This window comes from Eublepharis macularius, chromosome 4 (genome assembly GCF_028583425.1).
Source record: "Eublepharis macularius isolate TG4126 chromosome 4, MPM_Emac_v1.0, whole genome shotgun sequence".
Classification (NCBI taxonomy): domain Eukaryota; kingdom Metazoa; phylum Chordata; class Lepidosauria; order Squamata; family Eublepharidae; genus Eublepharis; species Eublepharis macularius.
The window spans coordinates 175,107,117-175,120,078 of record NC_072793.1 but is presented as its reverse complement, the minus strand read 5'-3'; positions in this window follow the sequence as shown (position 1 = coordinate 175,120,078).

The window sequence follows — 12,962 nt, the reverse complement described above, 5'->3', positions numbered from 1 at the left end:
GATCCATCCCAAGGGCAATTCTGCTCCTCCCTGTTGGCCCGGCACTCCCTGGAAAGCTTGCGGCGGAGGGCCCCTCGGGGAACCCCCCCCTCTGAGGTTGCGGTTGATGTGGAGCGGGTGCCCACCTTGGGAGTTGTTGCTGTCGGAGCGGCGGCGGCACTAAGCCTCACAGTGCTATCCCACCTTGAACGACAGGCCCCTGTGTTCTCGGAGCGGGACCCCTCACTGGCACCAGCTGGCCCCGGACCCCCCGGGGCTGGTCCTGCTGGTGCACCCCCTCCGGGCAAGTCTGAGCTGGTGGCCCCCTGAGGCAGTGGCACTGGTGGAGGTGGCCCGGGAAGTGGCTGGGCCTGGGTCTGCGGGCTGGGCCTCAGAGCCGGGATGGTGGAACACTGAGCCTGGGGCTGTGGGCTAGGTCCCAGAGCTGGCAACACGGGAAGCTGCTGTGGTCCTGGCTGGACTTGATCCTGGGGTTGCGCTGCCCCATTAGCGGATCCAAGTGATGTTGGAAGCATCCCACCTTCGCCTTGCACCAACAACCCTATAAGGTAGACGGCTTCGGCCAAGTCCTCTCTCATAGTATCCATCCGATCTTCCATCCATTAGTAGCGATCCTCCACTTGATGGTTAGCTCTGAGCTCCACCCCTCCAAGGTCAACTTGGCCCGGTGCATACTCCTCCTCCCACCCGTGCTGCAACAAGGTCTCCTCCCAGGCTCATTGTTGCTGATCCGCTCTCTCGACAGCTTCTTCTGAGAACCCCGGTCACTAATCCTGGGGCCCCAGATCTTCTGAGGGCCCCTGGGAAGGGCCCCCCTCCATCTCCAAAGCGCTGGTGACCCAGTCCTTCGCAATCCCCGTTACAGCCAGTATTCCATACTGCATCACCTGGGCTTGGTTTTGTAAGCAATTCCCGCGCGGGTCCTTCTCCTGGGATCCCGCACCCTCCTCCCAGGTTCCAACTGAACCCACATCGGTATAATCCCAACTCAAGAGTTCAGTACAAGGATTATTCCAGTCCTGGAGGCCACTTGCCTCCTCTCGTGGATCCCACTCCACTAAGCGCTCAGCCCCAGCATCCCAACGGTACCACGGCTGGGAACTGGCTTGAGTAGCTCCTGCAGAGAGTATGGACATATGGCCTGTTTCCCAAACAGGGCCTCCAGGATCTGCCCGGCAGTCCTACTCCATTTGATCATAGAGTGGGTAAACATGGTGCCAGCTCACCTCTCCCTGGTATCCCAGGGTCGAGATCCCCACTGACGGGGGGTTGGCAATGACGTCAGCTGGTTAGCACCTTTGGCCGCACTAGTCTTCGGCTGGGCACCTTCTCTAATCACTTGATCCTGCTTGGTACCACCAGCAGGCAGGTTAGCAGGCCCCACTCCCTCCACCCCAGAAGTAGACAGATCTGTCGGAGTCTCTCCGGTTTCCATCCTTCCCAGGTGAGGGGTCGGGGGAGTCAAAGTGATTCTCAACAAAATGTCAGACTATGGAATCCCTGTTATCAAGAGTCCGTCTCCCCCCCCCCTTCTGCAAGAAGCACGAAGTTTCTTGATTCCAAAAGGTTTATTGAAAGACAGCATTCATGATATATGTGTCCATATTTCAAGGCCTAAAAGGAACTTGGCTGAGCAAAGGCTTTGTTGAGAATGACACCCAAACTGAAAGTAACAAAACATCGAACACTCATTCCCAGCCTCCCCCCACAGTCCTGTCTGTTGGGACGTTTTGGACGTGGGAAGAGTAAGGCTCTTCAAGGTCCTTTGGCTGAAGCATGCAGATAACAGCTCTTCTCTCCCATGGGTAAATGTGACCGAAGACATCTGGCCTAGAGGGAGAGAAAGACTAAACACTACAAATTATAGCAGGTTAACATGGCGTAGCTCTGGCTAGAGAATTGATATCCTGACATTGTGCAACCATTTTATTACACTCTCCTGTGTGTGTGTGTTCATTTTCTTCTTTTAATAAAACATTGCTTTTTGAACCTAAAAGCACCAGTCTCGTCTGCTACCTTGGGGAAAGGACCTCATAAACATTGGTGGAGCTTATCCTGCAGTTACCTCTTTCATATAGCCATCTTCCTTGCTGCTAATTCCCCCTCAGTCTCTTACTTGCAAGGAGACCAGTTTGGGTAACAAAGTGATATCATGTTGAATTCATCACCATGAATTATTTACCAAAAATTCTGGCACTAGGATGCTCCATCATAGGTGATGGATTCGAGCAAATAACAGACACTGGTGAGGTGGTCTCCTGGCTTGTAATAGATCAATGGCTCATTATCGCCCTTGATCAAATTCAGTGGGCATTTCACCTTCAGAACTCATGGAGAATATTGCAGAGCAGAAAGAGCACCAACACCAAGTGAGAATGGGCAGCGGAGGACTCCATTCCCACCTGTTCCCACTCCACATTCATCGTGTTCTTCTGTGTGCATTCATAATCATTCAAAAAATATGTCTTCGTTTTTGTTTTCATGAAGTTCTTCCTTCAGCAAAGGTCAGGCCCAGTTCATTGCCCTCTTGCAGACCCGTTTCAGAGAATGGAGTCACTTTGGGGCATCTTGGAAAACAAGTTTTCTCTAACCCTACACCTGAGCACAAAGTGACACCATGGAACACCAAGGTGTTGCAGAGGTGATTTTCTTCTTATAATTACCAGTTTGGGTTATTTCTTCCACTTCTCTGCAAAGCTCAAGGGATTCTGTTAAAGATCACCTTAGAAACTGACAATATAGACCTCACAATCAAGAAGAGCAACATGATACAATTCATTTCTACAGAACTGAAGAAGGGAATGCAGAACTTTGTTCATAGATTTTATTTTAAGAGGGAAGAACTACGAGGTTTGAGGTTTAATATAGATCCATAGGTAGCCCGTCTTTGCAATGGTGAAATAAATGAAATAAATGCTGCCCTGAGCTTGCAAGATAGTTTTGTCATCATTTAATAAATGTGTCCCCAGTGACAGTAACAAAATTTCTTTGTTACTGTCATTGCAGCCTAATAGGTCTTCCAAGGAGCTCTACAGCAAGATCTTCAGATTCTGTTTTGAGTTTTCTCCCACCTCAGGTGGGCTTTCAGCCCTTTTCAGGTCTCCGAGCTCCATAATAAAGCAAGGTGTAGGATTATGCCTCAAAGGTAGGATATGTCTCAAGGTAGCTGGCAGCATCCTAAAAGGATAGACCCATTTTTCCTGGAAGGCCTTAGAGGAGATACAGTGAGCAGTCTACGGTATACTTGAGTATAGAAACGTGACCCATAAGCATTATGTAAATAAACAGATAGATTTAGGGACCAGTTTTTGTGAAGGCTTCATTCCTGATACTGGACAGTCTTGTTCAGATTCACATGGACCCTGTACGGTAGGCAAAACGTAAGCCAAGCACAGAAGCACACCTTCACTGCTCCACGTACCAATTCATCTACACATATTACATGAATTTCCTTCCATCACAAGGCCTGGAATTTTGCTCCAATCTTTTCCTTTCCTTCCTAGATCAGTTACGGACTTGTTTCCCATGTTTTTCATGATCCAGTTCAGTTCCCTTTTCTCTTCCGGAAGGTTCCAAAACAAGAACAACAATATCTGGGGGTTCTCAAACTGCTCCTGCATTTCCAATGGACATGGATCGGTCTCGTTGCACCAGATACTGATAATGTAGGACAATTCATGAAAAGCCCCCGGATCTCTTGTAACAATGTGCCAAATGTACAGAGATGAGCACAATGAAAATAGTGTTTTCAGGACAGAATGAAGTCACTGGTATCCTGACTTGAAAGTTGTATTTCCTAGTAAGGTCCCTGCAGTCTTGACCAGGTAGAGGCAGAAGTCTAGCTTAACTCATGCAAGCATGTAGGTACATTTGCTGATAGGTAGGTTTTTTGTATGAAGTGATTCTCAAGCAGGGGGGAACATGACTCTTCCTCACACCCACATGACTCATATTATTGTACCTTTTACTGCACCAGCTCTGTCAAAGGTATGGCAGGAAGCTTCTGAGTTGCACTGGACTCTTTCTCAGGTAGTACATCATATGAGTTCACCTGGCAGCTATCTTCTTTGTTGTATTGTTTGAGATCAACATGGCACCTACTTTTGTAAGATGCTCACTACAGATAGTTTAAAGATGCCCACCACAGGTAACATAAGGGGGTTTAGAGATTAAAATCCTATATTCACCTTGTTTCTAACTCCCAAGTATGCTGCCCTGAGACATAATTTTCTTTTGAGATGGACAAAGGTCTACACATTAGAACTATCAATGGACACTTCTCTTTCCAAGAATCATCTTTTTGCTTTCTAGAGAATATCTTTGAGCCAAGTCTCCTGTGAAGTAGGACTTATATACTTCCCTTTGAGTCTCTGGAATAATTTTATGGATTAATCCTTTCTGAAATGAACAACCAGAGGAAATGGCCTGTTTCAAAATGCCAGTCATAGAAAGAGCATGCTGATACTGCCAGACAAATAAAGCACTACAATCCCATTGCTTGTCATAAAGATCCACACAAATCTCATCCTTGGCAAGATAGCTTACATCTTGTTTTTCCTCAAAAATAGAGATTGCTCCAAAGTTCAAGGTCCTCTTCTTGTGCTCGCAAAGCGTGCTCTCTGGCATCTAAACAATGATGTCACTGCTGGAAACGACATTGTCGTGCTGGCCACAGGGGCACTCCCACACTCCATGTGAGGCTGATTTGGCCCGTTTGGGGCCCAAATCAGCCCCAAATGAAATGCAGGAACGCTCCTACAGCCAGCGTGATGACATCACTTCCAAAAGAGACGTCACCATGCCTGTTGGGAGCGTGCGGCGTGTGTTCCTGGGGTGCCTGCTGGTGGTAGGCAATCTCCAGGAGCTTGCCACCTCCCACCAACTACTGGTGGACTGGCGGGCAAGGTGTTAAACCCCACAGAGTTTTCCTGCCACCAGTAGGCACCTGGGAACCCTACCCTCAAATCAGGGCCTGAAGTCAGCATCGCCAAAGCATGACTGGAAGTCATGTTGAGGCTTTTCTGAATATAGCACGTTTGCAACAACAAAATACTAATCTGTGGTTTCTCAACTGCTGTAACTTGCCTTTCTGGTTAGCCCCTGCCCCATTCCAGATGTACTGAGAGCTGCCAGCCTGGATATGCCAAGAAGGCTCAGGAAGGGAAGCCATTTTGCTGCTATGACTGTTATCCATGCCCAGAAGGGACAATCTCCACACTAGAAAGTGGGTGACGCCAAAGAAGTTTCATTGCAGGGGGTGGGATGAGTCAAAAGGCAAGATGTGACCAGTCTTTTCCACCCTTTGCTCTTTCATCTCTCGCTAAACCTTTTTTTAATAAAAAGTGAACCTCTGCTAGGCCCAAGGTGGAGCCAGAAGTCCTAAAACAGTGTAAGGGAAAAAAGAGAAACCACACAAGAAAGTATCCCAGTAGAGAAAGTTATTCTGTCTATATGTTTGCATAAGACACAGCATCTCTGGGGTTAATCTGACCACTATTGTTCCTGCTGGCTCCTCTGCATGTCTGGAGAAGGCCTGGGTTCAGCCCTTGACAGTCTCACTGGGATGAGGGCCACAAATGTTTACGGGATGTGTTTAAGAAGAGCTTCTGCCTGTTAGAATAGACGGCACTGTAAGGAACAGATCATTGATATAGGTCAATCCAGCAGCTCCCTATCTTATTCCTGGATTTGGTAAGAACTTTTGTAATTGGCTTTCTCAGGGTTAAACATTCAGAACACTCCCTCAAAGAAACAGCATGCCGTTTGAGAATATTGTCAGACCTGGTCTTTGTTTTGGAGAACCCTCAGGCATCTTCCACCAGCATAAGTGGAAATGCCCTGTTCCTTCAGAGAAAGCCTTGCAGGACTTCTGTTTCCCTGGGTAACAACTAGAGATGGGCACGATCCAAAAAAAATTAACAATCAAGCTGATCGTGGATCGGCGCCGGCGACGATCCCGATTTAACAACCCGCACCGAGCATCTCCCATTCCCGATCCGTGGATCGTGGAGGCAAAAGCGGAGGGGCGCCCCGCTGTTCCCAGCAATACAGGAACGGTGGGTGATGCCGGCGGCATCTGTGTTTGTGTTTGGCCGTTTGTGTTTGGCTGTCAGAGCTGCCTATCAGGGTTTGCAGGGATGAGATTGGAGTGCCCATGTCTACAGAACACCCCCTTCCCCCTCCCTCCCCTGGGTGTCTTCTCCCAACTGGTGACTGCTTTGCTGCTCCATGGTTGGAAGGAAGCCCTGCTGATCAAGGAAAGCTGGGCTTCCATTCGGGTTTCCAGGGTGACAGAAGGAGGGCAAACAGAGCTCAGGCATTCCCCTGGCTCCGTTGCCAGGGAAATAGATTGCTGGCGCCTGAGTGTCTGGATCCCCAATCCGAGCCCGATCGCCTGATCCAGGCCCCTCCCGATCCCTGGATTGTTGGCCATGGACGATAATGATCTGCCGGGTCATGATCATGCGATCGCCATTATCGTGTTTTTTTTTCGATCGTAATGCGGATCGTGCCCATCTCTAGTAACAACCCAATAAGTTTACTGCAATATTGTGTTCTCAGGTGTGTCCTTGACGATTCCCTAAGTGGCAATCGGGAAAAGTCTTATCAGTTTTGATGCTCTGGTTGTGGACTCTCAGCATTGACCACTTATACAAGATCTAGGAGCCATGTCAAGAAACTTACTTTACCAAACTTTTAGCATATGAACTATTTTCCAGATGACTTTTCTTTTGTTTATCAATTGTGGTGCCGGTTGTTCTTTTGTTACAGCGTTTTTAGTATTTGTATTGTCTTCTATGTTTACTAACATAACTCATCCTCCAAGACATATTTCTTAAATTTTTGGAACTTGATCACCTCCGTATAGGATTAAAACTATTTTGGTCTTTTAGGAAGGAATTTTGATATACTTTAGTCCTTCAGAAAGGACTTTTGATATGGTGTAAAATCTCTGCCCCAATTCTTAGAAAGTAGAGAAGATTTATTTTGGTTTATTGCCAGTCCCATATTCCCTCAGCATATTCCTGAACCCTCACCTCTTCAATCAGAACATCAGAAGAGCTGATCTGAATCAGATCAAAAAGAGTTCCTCTCTTTTGAGCAAATGGTATTCAGGCAATGTTTCTTAGATGTATCGCATTATAGTCAAAAATATCTTATACTGAATATTAGAACAATTTTTGTTGTTGATGTAAGTCAGGCATTCCTACTATCTTCCAGATATCGAGCGTTGTGACAAATGCCCGGAAGACCAGCATCCAAACAAGAACCGAACTCAGTGTGTCCCAAAGGCCATAACCTTCCTGTCTTATGAAGAACCTTTGGGGATCAGCCTAGCTGTCCTTCCTCTCTTCTTGTCCCTAATCACTGGTTTGGTTTTAGGACTCTTTACTAAATTCCTGGATACTCCCGTAGTCAAAGCCAACAACCGGGACCTCACCTACATTCTCCTGGTCTCCCTCCTGCTTTCCTTTCTGTCCTCCTTTCTGTTCATCGGCCAGCCAAGGAAGGTGACCTGCCTTCTCCGACAAACCACTTTCAGCATCATCTTCTCGGTTGCCGTCTCTTCTGTGTTGGCCAAAACCATCACTGTGGTGGTGGCCTTCATGGCCACTAAGCCTGGGAACAGGATGAGGAAATGGCTGGGGAAGACTCTGGCAAACTCCATTGTCATTTCTTGTTCTGCTGTCCAAGTTGTCCTCTGTGCCCTCTGGCTGGGTACCTCTCCCCCCTTTTCAGAGTCTGACATGAGCTCCCAACCTGCACACATCATCTTACAATGCAACGAAGGGTCTGTCACCATGTTTTATGGTGGCCTGGGCTACATGGGCTTCTTGGCTACAATCTCTTTCACAGTGGCTTTCCTAGCCAGGAAGCTGCCTGGGGCCTTCAATGAAGCCAAGCTGATCATCTTCAGCATGCTGGTCTTTTGCACTGTTTGGGTGTCCTTTGTGCCCACCTACCTGAGCACAAAGGGGAAATACATGGTAGCTGTGCAAATCTCTATCCTGGCCTCAAGTGTTGGCTTGCTGAGCTGCATCTTCCTTCCAAAATGCTACATTATCATCATGAGGTCTGATCTGAATACCAAGGAACATCTAATGAGAAAAGTGAACCAATTACATTGAATGTAGGGCGGTGGTGGGAAGGCTCCTGATGCAATAATTACCCAATCTATCTGCCCAGAATTAATAATTATCTCACTCCCTTACAAGGACAATAAAAAGAATCCTGCTGTCTATCATACAATTTGTTTGCTATCTGTTATAGGGAAGTTGCAAGCGCACCTAGTGTGGAACATATTTGTAGCTTTCATCAATCTTATTTTTACTCCTTATTTGCAGATTCCATAAATAAGGGCCGAGAGGATTGCACAAGAGCCCTGGGAGGCTTAGTTGCCATTCTCAAGTTGCAATAAGTAATTGATCACTCCGGTCTTGTTTGGAAGGGGATCTGTAGCGGAGAGTTGTTGCAATTCTGGGTGAACTCTTGGAAATCTTACCTATGGATGTGTAGTCCAAGATATCCAGTTGAAATAGATACCTGAAAAAATACCTTATTTTAATTGGGGAGGTGTACATTTGGGTATATGGATGATATTTGGAAATCTGTACTTGGGTATGTTCCCATGTGGAGCAGGGCAAGGGAAACAGCAGAAACAGGTACGGTGCTGTGAACAATAACCGGGACAGCATACCCAAGGCAGACCACCCCCAGTTAGACTCCCAAGCACAGCTGAAGTTTTGCTCTGTCCTAAATCCTCAGGAAGGGAGGGGTGCTCAAGCTGATGGGCTGACAGGCCTATCGCTGTGCCCAGTGAGCCTGCACACACCATCTCCTGCTTGTGCTTGGTGAGTTAGTTGCCGCTGCCTGCTCTCATCCACTCCAGGGCCCTCATCACTCATCTGACTGATGCTGCCAACCACTGGTTAAAGTCCATGAGGGGGGAAGGGGGGAGATTGTGGACCAAATCATCCTAGAACAACTGTTGAATGACCCCCCTCTGCGAGCATGCAGCAAGCCAACAGATCTCCAAGAAGCCACCACTCTCGTAGAATCATAGAACCATAGAGTTGGAAGGGGCCATACAGACCATCTAGTCCAACCCCCTGCCCAGTGCAGGATCAGCCTAAAGCATCTCTCCTGGAGAACTTTACAGCAGCTGAACCCCAAGAGGAGGGGAAAGATCTGCACCAGGATGGGTGAGACCCCAACGGAGGTGGGCGCCCAACACCAGAACCACACAGGCCTGGAATCGGGGTTATAGTGGATAGCTCAATGACAATGTTAACTCTGTGAGATGGCAGATAAAAAGACATTCTGTTCTGAAATTATTAGGAAAGGGATTGAGAATAAAATGGGAAATATTGTAACTCCCTTGTATAGAGCCATGATGTGGCCTTATTTGGAATACTGTGTACAGGTATGATCATATCTCAAAAGAAACACTATGGAGCAGGAACCCCTGGCAACTGGAGGGGGGGCGAGAGGAATTACAAAGTTGGAAGGGGTTCACCAGCAACATCATTGTGGAGCCAGCGATGCACTGACATCACTTCCTGTGTGCCCAAAACTGACATCAGGGGATGTTGGAGACTCCCTGGTATTTGATCAAAATTCTATGATATAATTATAGATTTTTGCTCAATACTAGAATGCTCCCAGAGTTTCTGAGCAACATGCAGCTGTCAATTCCTGGTGTACAAGAAGTCTCAGTGAGTTAGGAAACTGGTGACACCCCCCCCCCCCTTTTTGACTATTCCCTGCCCTGCCAGCCACTTGAGAACAAGGGGAAGTGCCTGCTAGTGGGAGGGGATTCCCCCACCTTCAGTGAGGGTTTAGCAAGCATAAGTTATAGTACAAGGCCTGGCATCTCTCTTAATATGACCCATTAAATGAGGCAGAAATCACACAGTCATATTATACTTAAAGCAACAGACGATATATACTCAACACAATATAAACTCTACACAGAACTGTACAAGGAGCCCCGTGGCGCAGAGCGATAAGCCGCAGTACTACAGCCCTAGCTCTGCTCACGACCTGAGTTTGATCCTGGGGGAAGCCGGGTTCAGGTAGCCGGCTCAAGATTGACTCCACCTTCCATCCTTCTGAGGTCGGTAAAATGAGGACCCCGTTTCCTGGGGGTAAAGTGTAGATGATTGGGGAAGGCAATGGCAAACCACCCCGTAATGGAAGTCTGTCAAGAAAACATCATGATGCGACATGCCCCCATGGGTTAGTAATGACTCGGTGCTTGCACAGGGGACTACCTTTACCGTTTTTGTTACAGAACTGGATTAAGTACTATAGTCCACAGACTATATCCCTTTGAACAGAATCTTTCTGAAGAGTTTTGTTACAGTACAGCCCTATGGCCCTTCTGCTTCCCTAGCAAAGAATAGCCATATCAATCTTTATTAGTGTTAGAGACATAAGCTCTTTTTCCCTCTAAGACAATGCATGCTGGAACTTGTAGTTCTCCACTCTTCTTCAAGTCAGATGCCCGGATATGGCATTCCTCTTGGTCTGCATGAGTCGGTTTCCGGTAGCCAGCATTGTTGCAGTAATTTTGATCGACCACTTCTGGGCTTTGTTTGTACTTCATCAGCACACAGGACATCACTATCCATGGAAATGGTTGCCAAAAAAGGATGTACTTGCTCACCAGAGTGTGAGAAAGATTTCTTGAATGGTTAAAGGTTCTCATAGATGTGTGTTGAGCTCTCACCAGATTCAGGACAGGATTAATCAACCTGCCTTTAGGATGGTACCCTGACCTGGATAGCCCAGGCAAGCCTGATCTTGTCAGATCTCAGAAACTAAACAGGGTCAGCCTTGGTTAGTAATTGGCTGGGAGACCTTCAATGAAGACCACGGTTGCAGAGGCAGGCAATGGCAAACCACCTTGGTTAGTCTCTTGCCATAAAAACCCTGCCAGAGGTCACCATAAGTCAACTGTGATTTGAGGGCACACTTCACCACCATTTTAGGATGGCATAGCTCTGTTGAATAATTCAGTTTTGCAGTTAGCTGAAAACAAAGGATGTGGGGGGTCTTTCTGTTTCCAACCCAAACAGGCAGGCCAATCCATAAGGCAGGGCTGAAACAGAGAACATGGAGTGGAATTGGCGGGGTCTCACAAATATGTTTTCCTCCTGCTGCGCACAAGATGGCAGAAAGTTGGAGGAGGTCGCATCAGCAATTCTCCCCCTTAGTGTTATGAACATCATGGAGATTTCTTCTTCTCATTGAGGGATTTCTTCAGAGACAGAACCTTGAAAAACAACAATGACATCATCAGAATCAAGAGACAAACACAGTCACGTCCTCCAGTGCATAAATGCCTCCTGTGACAACAACAATCTGGGTGGGTATTTCAGGCAGGAGCGAACTGTGCTGGTGGCAGCTTGAATATCACCCCTTTCAGAGCTGAAGCCTCGGCTCTAATGTTGGAGTCTCTGTTGCCTTGACTTCAGAAGGGGGGCTTGGATTCTCTGAACTAGCTGGGAGTGGAGTTGAGGGGCAGACAGAAAGGAGGGGTCTTTGGGGATCAGAGGCAGGATGCTGGCGCTGGTTCTGGTGGTATTGCTGCTGCCTCACAATGTTATTTGTGGGATGCTGAAAGCAAAATGCCCATTGAACTTGATCGAGGATTTAAATGAACCGCGGAATTATTACAGGCCAGGAGACCTCCTCATCGGTGGAATCCTATGTCTGAAATTTACTTTCCTGCATAAAATCACCTTTAATGCGCCTCCCCTTATCAGAATTGAGAGGTAAGCAATTTTTGCTGTTGGATTGAATGCAACTTTGCTAGATTCTGGTTCCAGAGTGTTGCATTGCTCCTTTTCTTGGTAGATCATTCTCTTTATTATGTGTGTATTTTTTAATTTGAAGAATATGCTCAGACTGTATGAGCAGCAAGACACCACCTTTTTTGCAGAAGGCCGTGTCACAAGTTCTCTAGGTTGCTCTGGTTCCTTTTGACCTGTTAAACATTAGGAAGGAAGGAAGGAAGGAAGGAAGGAAGGAAGGAAGGAAGGAAGGAAGGAAGGAAGGAAGGAAGGAAGGAAGGAAGGAAGGAAGGAAGGAAGGAAGGAAGGAAGGAAGGAAGGATATGACAGTTCGATGTAGAGAGTAGAAGGGCATTGCTTAGTCTGACATCATTATGTTTCTGACGATGCACTGACTTTGGATAACATAATAAATGAACACAATCCCATGTCTGTAGAAATGAGCTCTAACTCTTAAAAGTTTATACACTGAACATGTTGGTGTCTAAGGTGCCATTGGACTCAAATCCTGCTGGACATATGTATTAAAAACCATGATGCTCAACAACCAGTAGGAGAACATTTTCCAAGACATTCCTTTGCTGACCTAGAAGTGGCTGACCTCAGACACAGACGATTCAATGGGAGATTACAATGTGAAGTTGTCCATGGATTCCTTTTGCATAGGGAATGACCTGTTTGTCCAATGGAGGGATGGACCTGTTTCCTCCAATTGGGAGGCAAAGCTTTTCTTGCCTACAGACACCCCCAGCCTTAAACAGCTTATTGCCCACATTAATGCACTTCCTAACATGGACACAGACTCTGGGACCAGGGCCTGCAATAAACCAAAATGCCAACTCTGTCCCCATATTTACTCTAACAATACCATCACTGGACCTAACACATTACCCATGCCATCTTGGGTTCATTCATTTGTTCACCTTCCCATATTCCATATGCCATTAATATCAGCAATGCCCTTCCACCGCCTACACTGAACAAACCCATCAGTCCCTAAGCTAAAAAGTATACATGGACTTCTGTCTTTTAAAATCACAGCTAGGACCTACCAGGACCTAAGAGTGGAAGTCTAAGAAATTTCTGGAGATGTTTTACTGGGACTCCACTTGGTTTGAGTTTCACTGACTCTCACAGCTCCCCTCCACTTCTGTCCATCAGAAA